Below are 20,598 nucleotides of genomic sequence, written 5' to 3'. Positions count from 1 at the left end.
CAAAAATGCTATATAGATGCTCCTGGACAAACGACGAGGATCAAAAGATCAATCTGCTTTTATGTGTAGAAGCGATCTGTCAACAGAAGTTTTGTGAGAACATCTCTTCTGACAGTAACTTCTGTGGACAGATGCTTCTAGTGTAGACATAGCCTCTGAGGATATAACAAGAAGCAATGGGTTTTAATTGCAGCAGGGGTGGTTTCAACTGGGCATGAGGAAAAGCATAGCTAAGCACTGGAACAAATTGTCTAGAGAAGTTGTGGGAATGTCCGTCATTGGAGATTTTTAAGAGCAATTAAATAAATACCTGTCAGGTATGGTCTAGATCATACTTAGTCCTGGCAAGCATAAAGGAGATTGGACCTGATAACCTCGTGAATTCTCTTCCTATCCTGCGATTCTATGATTCTGTGCCAGCAACTTACTTGTGTGATTTCATGATCTGGGCCATATTTTTTGGAATTTAGGCATGGACAAGAGAAGATCATTCGTCAGCACCATCAGCATTACCTTCTCTGAGATCACATTGCAAAAGATTGAGGGTATTGAAGATAGATTTTGAAGGCAGCGCGAACTAGTTTCTTGATGACCTTACTCAAGCATGGGAAGTTGGACATCATGTGGTAATTTGTGAGGTCTGCTGAATCAAGAGTACATTTCTTGAAAACAGACTTGATTGTGTTTGATCACTCATCACATGCAACACCAACTCAGCTGGCATTCAGGAAAGTTGTTAATTTTAAGACATCACGTAAGATTCCTTTCACTTTTCTTGTTGGATACTTTCTGTACACATGGTAAAAAAAACTGCTCTGGGAGTTTGTCAGCCCTTAACTAATATTAAAGTTATACAAGTCATTTTTCTTGCTTGGGGCAGCAATAAATTGACTAATCCTAAAAACAGGTTCATTTCAATGTAAGTTCTTTAATGTCTAAGCCCAGAAGCTGTACTACTTTAAATATGCTAGTATATTAAAAGTAGTACAGCCCTCTAGTGTGGATGCAGTTGTATTGCAATTAGCGTGGGAAGGAAGATAATCCCATACCAGTATGACTGTATCCACATTAGGGATTGGAACTCAGATTACTTTATTGGTTAAAAATCATCACACATCTACACAACATAGTCCCACAGATACAAATCTGTGTGCAGACCAGAATTTAATAAGAGTTTAATTTGGAGACAGAAAACCCGTCTATTTAATCCTCAAAATTCTTCAACACTACGGTGGTTGTATGATTAATACAAATCACAAGACAGAAGGAAAAGACCTTTTTTTGGATAAGCCAAACCTTTGGGTTTGGAGTCTCACTACAACACAGGGGATTCAGTCCTATTTCATCCATTGCAATGAATGAAAAATGTTTAGCTAAATCCCTTGCACCACTCTGAAAATCTCACCCTTTGGGATTATAATAAAAGGTTTGATTTTTTTTCTTAATAGCTTTGTGTGTGTGTATGTTGCGTGGCCTTGTCTGGGCTGTGTTTATTCACATCTGTGAAATTTCTGGCAAAGGAGAGTTAAGTATTTTTTACACATAAACACCCAGGAGGGATGGGATGAGTGAGTTTACATGCCTAGTGGAAAACCTTCAACTGAAGTAAATAAGTGAATTTGCCCGAAGGTGGTTGTGAAGATGATGTATACATGGAGAGGAACTTGGAATGGAATAGGCACAGCTGTTCCAAAGTTCAATTACAATGTTCAGAGCTAATGTTTCCAGGAGCCTACATGTTATTAAAGAAGAATACACAAGATATTTCAGAAAACTCCTATTTCTTTGTGTAGACAATAGAGACAAGGTAAGTGAGGGTGTTGAGTAAGGAAGCACACCTACAGAATGTTTGATTCCATACCTTGAGATGTATGCAGGGCTGCAGTATTTTCTGGACCCTTGAATAATACTAATAATACTATCTAGCTTTTACATAGTACTTTTTTATCTGTGGTTCTCAAAGCACTTTACAGAAGAGGTAAATATCACTATTCCCATTTTATATGGGGTATCTAAGGCGCAGAGAGACATTTAGCGGTCAAAGTTTAACTCTAAAGCACAGGGCAAATGTATGGGTTCATTTAATATTTTTGTCTTAGAAAAGCTGATGAACACTTTTGTACTTTTAGAAATTATTCTCTGTGTGATCCCTTTGCTGAACAATAGCAATTTTTATGGCTATGTCGGTTTCTTGTTGGGAGGGAAATTGGTGGCAAAGTTTCAGACATTTGCAAAGCCACATCCTGAAACATTTACTCACTTTAATTAGTACCTGACTTTTAAAATATTTAGACTGAAATAAGTTGGGCTTCTGTGGAGTACTGTAGTACTCACTGGGGGTGCAGGGGGGCAGCAGGGCAGGGATAGCAAAATCTGGCTCTTTCAGCATATACAAGGCCTGCTGACTTTAAACAGAGGTAGCTAAACAAAAGCAAAACCCCAGCTAAGATACCGCTGACTGTAATGCAGCTGTCAAGAAGCAGCTTCCCTTTTCTCACTTTTGATCTAAATCTCTTGTTTTTAGTTCCCTGTCTGTACTTTTTTCTTTCCATTTGAGAAACTCCTAAGCCTGCAGTCAGTAGCTATGGACCCTATGGAAATGAGTGGCCTTAGCACCAAGCACAAGTTAATTCAGGTGTGCCTAGACACACACTTTTCTTTTGTACAGCAGTTCTGGCATGCAAAGGAATCTGAGCTTTTCAACACAGGAACATTTATGAGCATACCTATTCCAGCATAATTATAGCCAGGAGTTTTTCTGTGGTGGTACATGCCGGTATGCGGTATCCACACCTCCCATCAGTGCTCCCCACAGCTGGGCTCCTGTGACCAGGGCTGGTGGTAGGTCTTCACATCTCAGATGGCTCCCAGCTGCAGAACTGGCAGGGGGTGAGTGGCGTGGAGCCGGCTGAGAACAGAAAAGGCACTGGTTATAGCTAGGTAGTGAAGATGGTATAATTCCCATGTGGTTTCGCTCATTCTTCATTGAGTGTCCATACCAGGAGTTATACTGACATAACTAGAATGGCATAACTGTACAAGTACAATTATTCTGATAAATTTCCCTCTGCAGAGGGAAACCACTTTGGTTAATCTTAGTGCTGAGGGTTGACTTTAGTAGCCCAAATGCAAAAGAAAGAGTGGAAGAGTGTTCTCAGTCTATGTTAGAGATAGCACTGAGAAGTTTTCTCATAATCAGACAGGCAGCACATTTATGCATTCTATGGTGATACTTATCCATATCTGCCAACTTGTCCACCAAAGTTTATTAGAATGGCAAGTGTAAGCTTAGCCAACAAGCAGCAGCAGTATTTCAGAGTTTCCAAATACACTGCAAACAATAAACCTCCTTGTGTGTGCTGTGTGATACAACCCTGTAGTGGTCAAGATGCTAAGAGAGCAAAACAGAAAAACCTGACACAAAGTTTTTCATAATATGGGACAGTGAGCTCTTTTATGAAAGAACAATGAGTGTTAATGGAAGCTGGTCACTTGCTCTATTAAAGGAACATTCCAGCAACATTTTTAAGCAGCTTCTTTCATTGTTTCCTTAAAAATTCATTATTTTAAGATAAGTTTAACAACAAAATATGTGGCCACTCGTGACCTTTGAATAAAAACAGTCTGGTAACTATAATGTGCTTGTGTGTGTGGAGGAGATGGTGGGGGAATAATAAACTACTTACATCAAGTTAGTCTCTTCTCACTTGTAATCAGTGTTAGTACCAACTTCTCTAAAACCAGAATTATAATGGAACATTAAGGAATCATTCAAATACTTCCATTCAGTGCTACCATCCTCTCCTACTCAGAGATCATCCACTGACTTCATCATTACAACAGATTTGCAATGGTAGGTTTCCAGTGAAGTGGGCTAGTTATTACAGAACATTCAGTTCTTCATTTTAGGACATAGTCACTACTGCATGTAAACTTCATGGCTATCCAATATGTTCTTACAGTCTAGGTTGCCAGCAGGAAATTTTAGCTGCAGGAGAATAAACAGCATTCTCCAATATAAGTAATGGGTAATGAACTGAAATATCTTGTGTATATCTTCCTGCTGACCTAAAATGATACAACAAAAGGTTCAAACAAACGGTTTCTTAAAAGGAATAAGTATATAAATTTGCTACACTGTCAGCTCAGGAGATTAAATAAATGACGAATAAGCAATGCTCCAGTTCTTTGATTCAGCCCATATTTATTTTAATGGAATCAGAGCTACTTTTGTTTTAGCATGGCCAGGCAATATCAACGCTTTCATAGACTCAAAGACCAGAAGGGACCACTGTGATCTTTTAGTAAGACCACAGAAGTTCCCTGAAATATTCCCTGTTTGAAGTGTAGCATATCTTTAGAAAAACATTCAATCTTGATTTTTAAATGGTCAGAGAGAGAGAATCAACAACAACACTTGGCAAATCATTCCAGTGACAAATTATTTGAGCCGTTAAAAAGTTAACAACATATTTCCAGTCTGCATTTGTCTGGCTTGAAATTCAAGCCATTGAGATCTTGTATTGTTTTTGTGTGTTAGATTAAAGAGTGCCCCCATCAGATGTCATCTCCTGTTGTAGGTGTTTGTAGACCATGATCAAATCACTACTTAACCTGCTCTTTATTAAGCTAAACAAACAGAACTTCTTGAGTCTACCATAATAAGGCATGTTTCCCAGTCCCTTAATCATTCTCAGAGCTAGTCTCTGAACCCTCGCCAATTTTTCAACATCCTTCTTAAACTGTGAATGCCAGACCTAGACATAATATTTAAGTAGCAGTAGAATAAGTGCTAAATACCAATGTACAACTTCTTTCCTCTTTCTTGAGGTTCCTATTTATGCATCCCAGGATCACATTAACTCTTTTTGACCACAACATTGAATTGTGACCTTACTTTTCACTTGTATGGGCAGCCCGTATAAAAGGCTTGGGAAGGCTAAGCCTCTCTAGAATTAAAAAGGTTGACTTTGCTGGATGTGGTGCAGGTCACCTTCCATTGGAGCATGTTGGCCTGCCACTTATGGAACACTGGAAGTTCCCTCAACGAGTGTGTAGAGGGAGGGGGCTTAGGTATAAAAACATTGTTATGTATACCTGGATTCTGTTATTTCCACACATCTGATGAAGTGGGTTTTACCCACAAAAGCTAATAAAGGTGTAAGTCGCTATGGTGATATGGGACTGTTTGTTTTTTTAACCCTCTTATAGTCTTGGTCTTCACATCATCCTCGGGCAAGAAGTTTTGCAGGTTGACTGTGTGTTCAGTGAAAAAATACTTTGTTTTAGACCTGTTGCCTATTAATTTAATCTGACGACTCCTACTTCCCAGGAGTAAGAAATGAATAACACTTTCTTATCTACTTTCTCCACACCAATCATGAGTTTGTTGACCTCTATTGTAATCCTCCTTAATAGTCTCATATTAAGTAGGAAAGTCCCGCTCTTATTACTCTCTGTTGTTACAGCAGGCATTGCATAGCCCTAGACATGTTTTGCCCTGTTCTGAACCTTTTCAAGTTCGAATATATATTTTTATAGTCCAATAACCTTCACTTTTAAAAATCTTACCTTTGTTTCCCAAGGACTGTCCCAAGAATCTTGGGGGCTACTGTCTACATATTTCTGCTAGTTACATAATACTCACTCTTTTTGATGATCTCATCTTGCCAACAGTTTGCCATCCATCAAATACTACTACCCACTTTTCTTTGAAATCCTTCCATAATGTAATGATGCTCAGTCTTTAAATCAGAAAACAGCAGGCTGGTTTTCTGGTTTTTATTTAAAAGAGTTCACAACTATCTCAGGATGTGTGATTCTTGCCAACCTGCACATTGCTTGGAACTGAAGTTTGCAAAGTGCCAAGATTCAGCTGAAGAATAGTTGCAGGTGCATAGAAAGAACAAAAAATCACTGCTATTTGAGCTTATAGCAGCCCTTTCAGGATTGATCCTTCAGAGTGCTTAGAATCACCTTTCAAAGTGGGAAGAGCATCCTGAACTCTTATTGAATTGCCTGACGACCACAAAACGCTTTATATACTAAATATATTATGAATCACATCACCCAAAATTCAAGGTGACTCTGTCTTACATTCCGGAGGTGTCTGCTCCAACAGCAGAATGACTTCTAATGAACCACACTATTGGTTTCATAGACATAATTAGGGGCAGAAGAAAATTATTTAAATGGGATAGGAATCTTAGGTTATGTCTACACTATGATGTAAATTCAATTGAATTAAAATCGATTTTATAATGCTGTATTTTATAAATTCAAACTTGGCTATCCTCATCCTGCCACAAAGTCCCCACAAACTTGATTTATTGGTGTCACGCTCAATCATCAAACATTGACTGGTGCAGCAATGCGTTGTGGGAATCTATCCCACAATTCCCTCAGCCCCATAGCATTCTGAGTATTTAAGATGTTGTAGTATGGGAAAAAATGTCCCGCAAGTGGCTGTGAGTATATAATGTCATCTTCCCACATTGCATTCCTCTCATTCCCTCCTGTGGAAGTAAAAGTAGGGAATCCCAGACAAAGTAAAACCAAATAGGCTGGCTACAGAAGGTGTAGTGCCCCAGTTTGGGTGTGTGGGTCTGTCAAACTGCCCTGGGATCACTTAGGTGTCTGTGTCATCTCAGCTGGCTCTCCAGCCACTCCCCCACAGCCCTTGAATCCAGAAACATCATCTCTGAAAATATTCCAGCTTGAAGAGCGAGCAGGATAGTAAAATTAAGGAAAAAAGATAATTTGTGATGGAGGATTTTTGGTTTCCCACCTGACTACACAGACATGTGCAACATGGAGTATGGAGCTTTCCAAATTTCAACACACCAAATTTCAACATCCCATGTCTCTGTGCCCTGGGATCACCCAGGTGTCTGTGCCATCTCAGCTGGCCCTCCAGCCAGTCCCTCCTCCCTTGAAAGCACATCTATCAGGGCAGAATGGTTTCTACCTGATAAGTCAATTAGTGCTCGAAGCATGGGATTTCTGTATACACCCCCGCCCCCCACACACACATTCTATTAGGGGTGTTGTGGGGAGTGGGATTGTCTGTTGAAGGACTGGTTGGCAAGGACCCTTCAGTGTGTTGCTCGGACGGGGAGACCGCACTGACTGACTATGTAGGGGCTGACCCCCACACATTCCATTAGGTGGGTGTTGTGGGGCTAGGGGGATTCTTGTATGAAGGGCCAGTTGAAACGTTCCCTTCCCCCAACAGCAACCCCCTGAAACTCTTTCCCACCTTTGAAGCCCTCACCATGCAGAAGCCAGGACATGGTGCTGTCTGTCAGCATGGTCCACACTCTGCAGCAAGCACATCCTTTTATTGGCTCAGGGGCTAGCCATGTGATGTGGTTGTGTTCAAGAAGACCCAGACTGCAAGTCGCCTGTGGGGAGGAAATGGAGGGCTGCCCCTGTAAAAATGTAAACCACAGAAAAGAAGTTTCTTGATCTCTCACACAAGTGAGACCCCCACAGCCTAGCTGCCGAGTGGTGCAGTGGAGTAGGGGGCTGAAAAGAAAACCCAAGTGCTCAATTTACAGAGAGAGAGAGAGACAGTCCAGTTCTCTGCCAAAAACGTAGGTGCACAACTGAGTGGAAAAGCACATTCAGAAAGGAGTTATCAATGCTTTTCAATCATTTTGGAAGGGCATGCCAAGTACAGTCCAGCAGGAATCTCTCATAAGTGTGGTTCTGCTGAATATGTTTGTAAATTATTTGGATAATGACATAAACAATGTAAAGTTTGTACATGATGCCAAACCATTAAGGGTTGCAAGCACTTTGGAGAGCAGGATTAACATTCAAAATATTCTTGACAAACTGGAGAAATATTTTTAGAAAAAGCAGATGAAATTCAATAAGGGCAAAGTCAAGGTACTCCACTTAGGAAGGAATAATCAGTTGCTCATACACAAATTTGGAAATGACCACTATAGGGTGGAATAATAGAGGAAAGCATCTGCAGGTTATGTTGGATCACAAACTAAAATGAGTCATCTGTGAAAAATTGTTGCAGAAAAGTGAATATCATTCTAGATGTATTACAAGGGGTGTTGTGAGATACAAAAAAAGCTGTGTCTACACATAAACGCCCTTTCAAAAGGACAAAAATCAAAGTTCAGTGATCGAAATAGTGGTTGTCAAAAGGGAGCACCTGCTGCCATTTTTCAGATCGGCACTTCGATCCACTCCTTCGAAGGGCTGTTGAGGTCTTTCGAAAGAGAGCATCCACAGGGCTCCAAGCCCTCTTTCAAAAGAAGGGAGGCAGGAAATGCCACAGACGGTGTCCCATGGCCAACAAGCCATGGAAGCTGGAACCATCATCCCCAACAGGAGATCCTGGTGGTGGAGGATGTCACCATGCTGCTCTGCATGGTGGCAGATGCGGCTTACCCCCTGCAGCCGTGGCACATGAGGCCATACACGGGACACCTCAACCCCACCCGGGTGGCATTCAGTGTGCGCCGCAACCAAACCCACAACATGGTAGAGTGGGCCTTCATGTGCCTAAAGGGGCGGTGGAGGTGCCTCCTCACACAGCTGGAGGTTGGGGTCCTCAGTGTGCCCCAGGTGGCGGCACCTGTTGAGTCCCCACAACATCATGGAGGGAAAGGGGGACGGGACGCCTGTGTCCCCAGGGGGGATCTCCAGCTGATGCCATCTGTGAGCAGCCAGGTGCCACCCCCATCCGCCAGGCCAACCAGGATGGCCACCATATCCGGGAGGCCCTCAGGCAGGCCTTTGCTGATAGCCACCTCTGACCCACACACACGCCCACATCGCATGCACATCCGCCACCCGCCATCTCTGCCACCCTCACCCCCACCAGCACCGCACCCGCACATCCACCACCCACCATCCCCCTGAAGAGCACCACACGGAGTGGTGAACAATAAAGAAATGTTTATATAACTATTTTTGTTGGTAACTATGTACGGGGGGGAACCTAACTTGTGGGGACACAGGGAACCTAACTCAGAGAGGAGCAAGGCACTCATTCGGGTACAGGGGTGGTGGGCCGCAAGCCCCGTCAGCCCCTGGAGCCCCTGCCTCCCTGGAGGCAGGGTCTCTGGCAGGGAGGAGAGGATGTGGGTAGCACCGGCAGGTATTTCCGGCAAGTGGGCCTGGTGGGGGCAGAGGGTGCAGGCTCAGTGGGGGCGGGGGGGGCAGGACTAGCAGGGGGAGCTGCCGAGGGGGCCAGGAGGAGGTCAACAGTGGCTGTATGGCCCCGGATGACATGGCCAATGCCCTCCAGGTGAACAGCAGCCTGTCCCAGTCTGTTCTCCTCCACGCCATGTCAGCCTGGGCGAGCCGCAGGTGTTGCTCACCTTGGCCTGGTGCTGGCTGGCTGGGTCCTCCTGGGCCCAGCAAGGGGACCTCCAGCCATGGCCCCGACAGCACACTGCCTGGGGTGGCATCCAGATACCTCCGAGGGCTGTGGGCGAGCTGTCGGGGACAAGGGACAGTGCAGGGCTCTCCCGAACCACAGATGGTGTGACTGTGTGGAGAGGAGCATAGCATGTCAATAATGTGTCCCGGACAGAGGGGACCAGGCTGTGGCCCACCTGCTCGAGCCCACCCTATGGGGCCCCTGCCCCCCTGAAGGACACTGACCCCCCAGGGGACACCAACCCACCCCCCCACAGGCTGAGCTTCCCAGCCTGGGGGTGCATCCAAGAGTATCTCCTGCAGGTGGCCCTTCCCAGCCTGAGGTGTGCAGGCCCCGGGCGCCATCCAGCACTGACCGGCCGCCACCCCTGTGAGGCTTGCAGTGTTGTCCACTGAGGGCGGGTGCTGAGCATCGCTGATGCGCCACCATGGGGTGCTGTGTCCCATGTGGGGGGTGGCCTGTATGTGGCCTGGGACCACTGATCCTGTGTGCCGGTGACTACCCGTTGCATTGCCCCCACCCTGTGGAGCAGGTGTGTGCCCCTCCCTGTACATACCAGCTGATCCCTCGGCGACGTCTGGGGATGTCCAGCTTCTGATCACCCAGCTGGAGGAGCAGGAGGGGATGACTATGGTGAGGTCACCCTCCTCACTCGACCACTCGGTGGTCCCCTTGCCCTCCTGGGTCCCTGGTCCGGGCTGCTCCTCCTCTTCCTCCTCCTCCAGATGCAGCTCCTCACCCGAGGTGTCCAGGAATGCCAGGGGTGGGGAGGTGTCCTGGGGCTCCAGGATGCCCCAGAGCTTCCTGTAGAAGGGGCACATCGCTGGAAATGCCCTGGAGTATCCGGCTTGGTCCCTGGCCCGGGCATAACCCTGGCACAGCTCTTCTACCTTGGAGCGTACCTGCTCTGCAGTACACTCTGGGTGGCCCCTCGTGTAGAGGCTCTGTGCCAGGTGGCCGAAGGCAGCAGCATTGCGCCGCTTGACCCCCATGTGGTGTAGCACCTCCTCATCCTTCCACAGGCCGAGGAGGTCCCACAGCTCCCGCTCCATCCAGGAGGGGACCCATTTTTTTTTCTCCCCCGGGAGCCCTGCGGGGGCTCAGATGGGAACTGTGGGGCTCGCGGGGGGGCTGGCTGCTGGCCATGCTGGTGCTGGAGCATGCAGCTGGAACATGTGCACAGGCTTCTCCTAGCACGCTCTCAGCTTCCTCCCACAGGTTTCCTGCGTGTGTGCGGCTTTAAGGCAGCTGAACACAGAGACCATATAGCTCCAGCTGACCTGCTCCATGGCGGACCTGTATTTCGAAAGAGTGGACTGTGGAGCATCTACACGTGTACTCTTTTGATTTAGTATTTTGAAAGGGAGCAGTCTTCCTGATATGGGATCGGGGTTCGGATTTCAAGGTCTGCACCCTGTGTTTTTGATTTTCTTTCGAAAGACAGGTTGACACGTGTGGACGCTCCTCCCACTCTTTCGAAAAAGGGCCACTTATTTCGAATTTTTGTGCACATGTATACACAGCTAAAGTAATTTGTCCATTCTACTCAACACTGGTACTGCTTCACCTGGATCATCATGTCAAATTCTGGGTACTACACCTTAGGAAAGATGGGACCAAACTGAAGAAAGTCCAGAGAAAAGGTCTAGAAAACACAACCTATGAAAAACATTGATGAATGTGGATTTGTTGAGTTTGGAGAAGACTGAAGGAGACATGCTAACAGTGGTTAGCACATTGTCCATGTAAACCCGACAATGTGAACTCAGTCCTTGAGGCGTGTAAGTGCAGGGGATTGGACTTGATGAGCCCTTAAGATCCCTTCCAGTTCTATGGTGTATACATACATATCCATGTTTCAAAACTTAAAATAAAAGGGGTTAGTATAGTGAGAAGGATGAGAAATTGTTTTCTTTAAAAACTGCAGACAGGACAAGAAATAATAGACTTGCATCAAGAGAAATTAATGTGAAACATTAGGAGAAACTTCCTAACTGTAAGGATAATTAAGCACTGGAGCAGACTACCTAGAGAGTTTGTAGAATTTCTGTCATTGGAGTTGATATAGATAGTATTCAGTCTTTCATCAGTGCTGGAAACTGGATTTAATTTACTTTGTAAGAATTAAGAAAGCAGCAATGGTTTCAGATGAACCATTTTCCTTTCTATCAGTCTAAAATCGATAAACCAAATACATCAAAGATGGTGCCCTTTTAATTATTTATACTATATCGTGTTGCCACCCTGGAAGTGTTGAGAGTGTTCAGTGGTTCTCCGGCAGAAATCACCATTTGTTGGCAGAGATCAAAGATGAAGAAAAATACACAGTTGCTGTGGTGCAGGTACTCTGGCAGGATGCTGCAAATATTTGGTTGTATAATCACATAAGAGAAGCTGAAATCAGAATCTGGTACTTTGGGAATAGTCTAGCCTCTTTTCAGGATATTAACAGATAGTAATTAAGTCCAGATTCCAGTGACGCTTCTTCAGGCCATTTGACTCAATGGCCGTTTTGACATAAGCCACTTCCTTTGGAAATGGAATGCTAATACACAGAGCAAAAGATGCTAATGAGGCACGTATGCAAATTTCCCATGCCTCATTAGCTTAATGTCAAGTGATTTGGAGTCTGGAAGACCATTGTCCAGTCCATTTTCATTCTTTCCTGGCCTTTTGCTTTCATATTAGTTCTTTTTTCCCCCCATACTTCTGAACTTTTTCTTTCTTTACCTCATACTCTTTCCCTGCTGGTGGTCATTTCTTGTAAGGGATTTGTATCCCTATCTTAAAATCCAGGGGCTTGTTATTTGAGTATTGTCATCTTCCACTCAGTACTGATGAAGTTTTGATTTGTTAGTACTTTGAAAGAAAGTATCAAAATCTACTTTTACTGCCAGTGAAGAAAATGTTGAATTGAAGTGTGTATCCCTCTTAATGATCCCATTTTTGATTCTGTTGCAGTTTTGAGAGCAACTAATTGAACCATCATTCCCTGAACGGATATAGGAATGCTTGAGGGAATTCCAAGAATGGCAGCCCTGGCATGTACACTGTGTAAAAAAATCCAGACCATGTCTGGTTCCAATGTATTCTTGGTGAATGCTGGAGCTGGCCACACTTTATTTTTGCTGCTAAAATTACCAAGATAAATTTTATTTTATGGCAGTCACTCAATTTGCATATATATTTTTTTCTCCCATTCAAAAATTGTTTCATCTCCACAAATAGTCACATCAATGATTAATTCTGCTTTCAAGCTTTCTTAACTAAGCTCATGTCATGCTGGACTGTCTCTCTATGTGTAGCTGTTAAGTCATACAGAATTCATGTATCATTATTCTGAAGTAATTTTTGGGTTATGTCTTCATACTTCATCACATTCTAGTTTACACTTCAACAGTCCCCAGTGCAGATGATTTTCACCTGCTTGGTAGTGTAACTTGTCAATGAATCAGCAAAGAATGATCATCTAGTTGTAACATGTTGAATTATTTCTGACTTCCTATTGCACAGACAGCCCACTGGCAGGACACTTACAGGCAGTGGAAAGTCATGGGCAATCATATTGCTAGTTGGGATGCATAACCTTTTTTCTAATGCTAAAATCACTCCCATTATAATACTAAGGCCATGTGTCTACGCAGCACCTCATTAAGCAAATTCCCTGCCCGTACTGGCTTGTGTCTAGCTGTGTCTCACCTGCTGGTGCTGGTACTTCGAAGTGCTGGGGCAACTTCGAAGTCCCTTTACTCCTCAAAAGTTTGGCACTTTGAAGTATCAGCAGAAGTTGCCACGGAGGGGAATCTGTTTAATCAAGGGCTGCGTATGCAGTGCAGCCCTTCATTAATAAACTCCCAACACCCTAATTACCATCCTTCCTTCAAAGGAGGGTTGTAGTGTAGACAAGCCCTAAGAGAATAATTTTGTGTGAAGTGGTTTTGTTTCTTATTTTCCTCAGTGACTCAATATATTGGTTTGAATAGTAACAGGGAGATAGCCATGTTAGTCTATATTCTGTCAAAACAAAAAAGCAGTCCAGTAGCACTTTAAAGACTATCAAAATAATTTATTAGGTGGTGAGCTGTCGTGGGATAGAACCACTTCTTCAAGTATGGCTATGGTCCGAAGTGGGTCTATCCCACGACAGCTCACCAACTAATAAATTATTTTGTTGGTCTTTAAAGTGCTACTGGACTGCTTTTTTACTTTGAGTTGAGGCACATACATCTAAGTGTGTACTGCAGCCATAACTAATATAAGCCATCCCAATAAAGTATGTTGGATGGAACAGTCAATAAAATTGCAGTTCTCAAAATATTAACTTTTAAATCAAATCTGGAGTCTTCTATCCAAAATAGCACAAATGGTTTTGTTTAATCAACTAAAATATAAACCACATTCCAGTAAAGTTGGGTACCATGGAAGTACCCTCCAGCTAATTTCATGAGCCAACTTTTATTGCATTCACAAAACTCTGGGTCTAATATCCAATAACCAAACTTGTGTTCTGAAAATGACTTCTTAACATCATGAGGAATTCTCTCATCAGTCTTTAGCAAGAAGGAAGGGGAAGGAAGTATTTTGAAACATGAATAGGCTGAAATATCCATAATAGAGGAAGAATTTTTTTTTATATTTTATTGGACCTAATTGCTTTGCCTCCACACCACTTTGCCTTCACAAAGGCTGGGTCTACACATGCCCCTTCCTTTCGAAAGGGGCATGTTAATGAGCGAGTTTGAAAGATGCTATGAATATGCAGTGCCTCAGTAGCATAATGGCCTCGTTAACATAATGCAGCTTTTTGAATCGCGCACCGCCCATGGAGATGGGACCATCCAAAAGGACCCCCCCAGTTTTTGAAAGCCCTTCTTCCTATCTTTGATCAGAAGAAGGGCTTTTGAAAACTGGGGGGATCCTTTAGGAAGGTCCTGTATCCACGGGCGGCACACGATTCTAAAAGCTGCACTTTCGAATCGCCGCGGCTGCCATTATGCTAATGAGGCTCTGCATATTCATTGCAGCACCTCATTAGCATCTTTCGAACCCGCTCATTAACATGCCCCTTTCAAAAGGAAAGGGCACGTGTAGACCCAGCCAAAGGGATCATAATGGTGGCTTAATCAGCTAGGTGGTAATTTCCCTCTGAGAAGGATCCCCAAATGATGAAGAGCCACCAAATCATCTCTATATTGCCTTATTGAAGTGAGACCACAAAATATTTTAAAATGGACCAAATACCCAACAGACAACAGTTTCAATCATTACAGGTGTGTGGTAGTTTTGTTTTTTATGAATGGGTTCAGGAGGGCTGCATGTGAGGATTTTATTTTATTGAGCTGTAGAGTCAAGTAACAATTATTACTAGTCAGAAAATGGGAGACACTTTTGTAAAATGTCTGTTGAAATACAGCGTGGGTTTCCTGGCAGGTCCATGCTAATGAGCAGCCTTGAAATTGCAAATGGTTGCTCATTAGCGTGGTCCCGCGGCTCATTAGTATAACGGTGCGAGATATTGGTCTCGGGAGAGGTGGGGTGCCAGGGCAGTAAAAAGTGAAGAGGCCGTGTGGATGTGCTCCTGCTGGCAAAAAGCTCCTCTGTTGCCAGACCCTTATGCCTTATGCTTTTTTGCCAGCAGAGGCACGTCCCCACGGCCTTTCTACTGTTAGCACCCCACTGCCAAGACCAAGCTCTCACGCAGCTATGCTTTTGCAATTTCGAGGCTGCTCATTAGCATGGACCTTCTGGGAAAGCCACGCCCTGTAGAACCCCCAAAACTCCAACCATGTTTTAAAAATTTAAACTTTCTGACCAGCTCAAGTACTGTAACAATCACTAGTAGGGAAATCTCTCATATACATTTTTTTAAAAAAAATATGCCACTTAATATGACTGAGAAGTCAGAGTCTCTGTAATTGTCAACTAATCTAATTTATTCATTCTCTCATCATCATCATCATCATAACAAAGTACTCTAATGATGCAGAGAAACAATGGAAAGACAAATCCCAAAGCAAATAACTCTGCAGGTGTTGCACTCCATAGGTAGCTTCATTCAGAGTACATGGAGAATAAATATATGCCCAATAGTTAAGTATATTGTAATACCACTAGTAAATAACCACTTGTCACAGCAGGCCCAGCACTGAGCTGAAGCCATTCCTCTGTCTCACTCACCCCCTCAGCTCTGAGTCACAGTGAGATTTTTGTACCCTTTCCCACACATTGCATTGTTTTGGCTGGAAGTAGATGGACACATATGTTACTCCGTGCTGCACGTTCTTTTGCTCTTCACTTTTACAACAGCTTGGCTTTGCTCTTTGAACAGTTTGTTCAGTGGAGAAAGTGGAAACAAGTGAAAGCCAGAGTGCTGCCTATACTGCTCTTGAAACTGTGCAATAAGCGTTATTCTGGTTTTTCCCCAGACTGGTAAAATAACTGTGGTTTCTATTAATACCCACGTGTGGAGGTGGTAAAAGGGGCTATAAGATTATTCTTCTAAAGTTCTACAAATACCACTCACATTCCTCGACATGTTTGTTGAGCTAGAGCTATAAAGAACCTCCATATACTGGATGTTGACTTTTTGAGTTCAGTTTTACACTCATCTGTAAATGTGTATGCAAAATTTTTGTCAGAACTGGAATTTGTACACCTATTTGGGTTGGCACATATGGTTTTCAATGTATAAACAAAGGCATGAATTTTTCAGATGCAAATTAGAAAGAGCAACTGAACATTTGGTCTTTCTCTGGCCAGAAAGTTCTAGTGATATTTGATAGAGCAGGAGAAGTATGCACTCTTTTCTCCTTCTTTAGTGTATTTACTTTGCCATTTTTTTCCTTTTAATACCCACCAAACAATCCAAGCAAAAGCTCAACCAAACAACAAGAATCTTGGCCAAATCCTCTGTGAAAGTTCATTCATCTTACTGGCCTAATTTCTAATATATACAATTTTAGTTAGAGCTGGCCAAATAGTCAAAAAGCCTGAGCCGCAAATAACTTCATGAATAAAAGTATTCAATTTAGTTTGCTATGGTTTGTATAATCGTATTATTTATTATCTGTAAAGGCAACTGCTAAGAATTTTGGGGAATAAAGACACTTTGAAGTGCCCATGGCTACACACATCGGCACTTTGAAGTTTGACACTTCGAAGTTGCCGCAGGGGAAAATTAGTCTAATGAAGTGCTGCGTAACCTCCCATCACCCTGATTAACATGCCCCCTTCAATGTTGGGGGCAAGTGTAGACAAGCCAATTGTGAGCTCCTGTGTAAACCTTTTTGATGATGGAGTCTCATGTTAATGTAAATGTACAAGGATTCAGCAAACTATTAGTAACACACATATGCAAAGTCACAGCAAGGGAAGAACCACAAACACGGTTTCATGTAAATCAGAAAAAAATGGACATGACCATTGCTGGCTGTTGTCTCCTTGTTTTGTTTTGTTAACATTTTTTCACAAAAGGTGCTACTGCACCTTGCTTCAAAGCAATTAATGGAATACGACAAATATGCAATCATCTTGCTCTCCCAGAGACTGTTGTCCTGGGTGCTGGAGTTCACCTGACACCTTTCAGATTCGACTTTATATAGTTTTTACTGACAATGAAAGTCAGTGTTTTGCATTAGTTGACTGTAATACACGGCCATGGTAATTCTTCAGTCAGCCAAACAAGCAAGATGCCCAAACCAATGCAACTGAGCTTTCACGAGCATGCTTTGAGTGCCAGGCATCCAGCAATAGTTAGGGGTTTCAATATTGGGAATCTTGTCCCATCGTTTGACCATGCAAAGATATCCAAGACAGCACATGTGAAACTGGTCAAGTTTCCTAATGTGGCAACCATGTGCTGTCCATGTCTCACAACCATATAGGAGTATTGTAATCAGGACTGTCCACTAGACATTTATCTTTGTGCTTATTTTTGACTCCCCTGCAGTCCCACGGGCTTAATGACAGTATTCCAAATGCAGAATTGGCCTTAGCTATGCAACGGGTAATCTTATCGGCCATTATGGCATTCTGTGACTGCACTCCCTAGATAGCAAAACTTCTCCATGGACTTCAGAAGAGTGTTGTTGATGTTAGAAACCAGATAGACATGCATATCTTACGGTGCGGGCTGATAGTAGCATAGGTTTATAATAGGAAATGAAGCATGGTGATATTAGAGACAAATATTTGCAGAAAGAAAGAAAGAAAATGTAGCTAAAATTAATTGTACTAACCCAAAATGTATGCTTATATCCTATGATATTTATGTATTGTAAATATCTACATCTTTATTATTTAGTTGGTAAATACAGACAATAAATTAATGAGCCCAAGTTTCCAAACTATTGCTTTTTGACATCATATCAACCTAATAGCTTTAATTATAATAATTAATACTTATTAATCTTTACTACTATGGCCCCTTTTTGTCTCAAGAGATGGTGATTAGCAGCAGCGGTGAGGATCTATGGGCAGTATTTGAATCTGCAGCTTCTCTTATGGCTTATCCATCCACTACTGTATGTGCATAGCTGATTGCAATAACCACATGTCAGTCTATTTCTGAATTCTTGAGTCTGAGAGTTTTTCCTTCGAAAATGAAGTTCTTTTGTGTGACTTTTCTGTTCAATGTCTTCATCAATTATTTAGATATTGGCATAGAAAGTACGCTTATTAAGTTTGCAGATGATACCAAGTTGGCAGGGGTTGCAACTGCTTTGGAGGATAGGGTCATAATACAAAATGATCTGGATAAATTGGAGAAATGGTCTGAGGTAAACAGGATGAAGTTTAATAAGGACAAATGCAAAGTGCTCCACTTGGGAAGGAACAATCAGTTTCACACATACAGAATGGGGAGAGACTGTCTAGGAACGACTACAGCAGAAAGGGATCTAGGGATTTTAGTGGACCACAAGCTAAATATGAGTCAACAGTGTGATGCTGTTGCAAAAAAAGCAAACATGATTCTGGGATGCATTAACAGGTGTGTTGTGAACAAGACACAAGAAGTCATTCTTCCACTCCACTCTGCACTGGTTAGGCCTCAGCTGGAGTATTGTGTCCAGTTCTGGGCACTGCAGTTCAAAAAAGATGTGGAGAAACTAGAGAGGGTCCAGAAAAGAGCGACAAGAATGATTAAAGGTCTAGAGAATGTGACCTATGAAAAAAGGTTGAAAGAATTGGGCTTGTTTAGTTTGGAAAAGAGAAGATTGAGGGGAGACATGATAGCGGTTTTCAGGTACCTAAAAGGGAGTCATGAGGAAGAAGGAGAAAACTTGTTCTTCTTGGCCTCTGAGGATAGAACAAGAGGCAATGGGCCTAAACTGCCGCAAGGGAGGTTTAGGTTGGACATTAGGAAAAAGTTCCTAACTGTCAGGGCAGTCAAACAGTGGAATAAATTGCCAAGGGAGGTTGTGGAATCTCCATCACTGGAGATATTTAAGAACAGGTTAGATAGATGTCTATCAGGGATGGTTTAGATTGTACTTGGTCCTGCCATTGGAGCAGGTGGCTGGACTCGATGACCTCTTGAGGTCCCTTCCAGTCCTAGTGTTCTATGATTCTATGATTCTATGACTTTCACGTATACTATAAAAGGATGATGTGCCCTGTCATAGCAATCATCACCAGGTATTTCAGTCTGATTACATAGATTCCCAGGAGTTTAGATGAATGTTGAATCCACCAGTGACTGTAGCATGTCTTCATTATGAGCAATGAGCGTTGCATCATCTGCAAAGAGGAGTTCCCTAATGAGGACTTTCTTAAGCCATTGCTTAACAGCATTCTAAATAACTAGTAACTATGCATACACTACAGAAAGCAAAATTTGTACAAAGCAGCACAGAACAGCCTCCAGTACGTAGTGCCTTTCCAAAATGGATATATCAAATAACTGCACATGAAAGTCAATCTTTTGAAAATATGAGTTGCATGGATTTTAGCAGTGCCAGTGTTCCAGCTTTAATGGTAACAGTGTGACACTGGTATGACTACATAGCCAAGAAAAATGCATAGCTGGTTCAGGCTGTGGAGCTGTTTCGCTGCTGTGTGGACTTCCAGACCTGAGCTGGCTGTTCCATTTTAGTTTTACATTTTCATGCACTGAAAGGAAATCACAGGCATGCTGTATAATTGCGAGATGGTGTGTTTGGCTGCTCTACTCATCCTCAGTATTTTGCCTTGGAACAATACAACCCTGACCCACCCCTAAAAATTAGTAAGGAACATAAATTTTTAGAAATGGAAAGTGTTCTGGGAAATTTACAAACCCCAAGAGCTCTGAAATGAAGAATAAGGAAATTGCTTTCTCCCTTTGGGCACGATCTTTCACTTTGAATGGATTCCACAGGCTAAAAAGAAGAATCATCTTTTATTTAAACAGGAAGCAACTGGAGGCAGTGTGAGACTCCTGGGAATATTTAAACACACACTGAGAAAGCAATTGAAAGCATGAGGATTTGAAGGACAGAGCTTCAGTGATCTTTGCCTTTAATGTGATACCTAGTCCTTCTGACACAGTGAGCAAAAAATAGCATTTATCCTTTCATCAACACATAGCATTAATAATGAAGCTGTCTGTGGAAAAGACTGAAAATAGAGAGTACAGCTCCTCTGGCTTTCAGAAAGAACTGAACACTGCTGGTGGGTTCCATTAAAAGTTGCATTAGGGTAATTTAATTCCGTTAAACCTGTTCCATTCACAACTCCTTCTTTCTACCACCCTACAGTTTGTTGAATCAATAGCCATTAAAGTGAATCAGACTCAACTGTGGGCATGTGCATTTGCAAAACTGACTCACTGCAGTCAATGCAGACGTCTACGTAAGGAAAAAGAGTCAGGTTTGGATTCTAAGTAAAGCTGGGCAAGATGCTCAGCACAAAACCAGAACCAAAGACATGATCCTGCTTCTGATGAAAACACTGTGTGTTTCGCATTGGCTCCATTGGGAGTAGAACAGGCCCCAAAATGCTTCATTGCACAGAAATCTAAAGCTATTAATTTGATAGTGTGTTAAATGTTATAGGAAAGGGAAGGCAGCTTTTAGTGTCTTTCTGCTCCCTGGTTTCTTTCCATCAGTGCTGCTGTGGGGCCCTGCACTATATTTGTAGTTTAATGTCTCTCTCTGCTGCTTTTATTTTAATTGCTAACGAGATCTTCAGTCCAACACACCAGCTTACTA

This window comes from Carettochelys insculpta, chromosome 3, assembly GCF_033958435.1.
Source record: "Carettochelys insculpta isolate YL-2023 chromosome 3, ASM3395843v1, whole genome shotgun sequence".
NCBI lineage: Eukaryota > Metazoa > Chordata > Testudines > Carettochelyidae > Carettochelys > Carettochelys insculpta.
The sequence above is the reverse complement of the archived record's forward strand: the minus strand, read 5'-3'. Positions refer to the sequence as shown.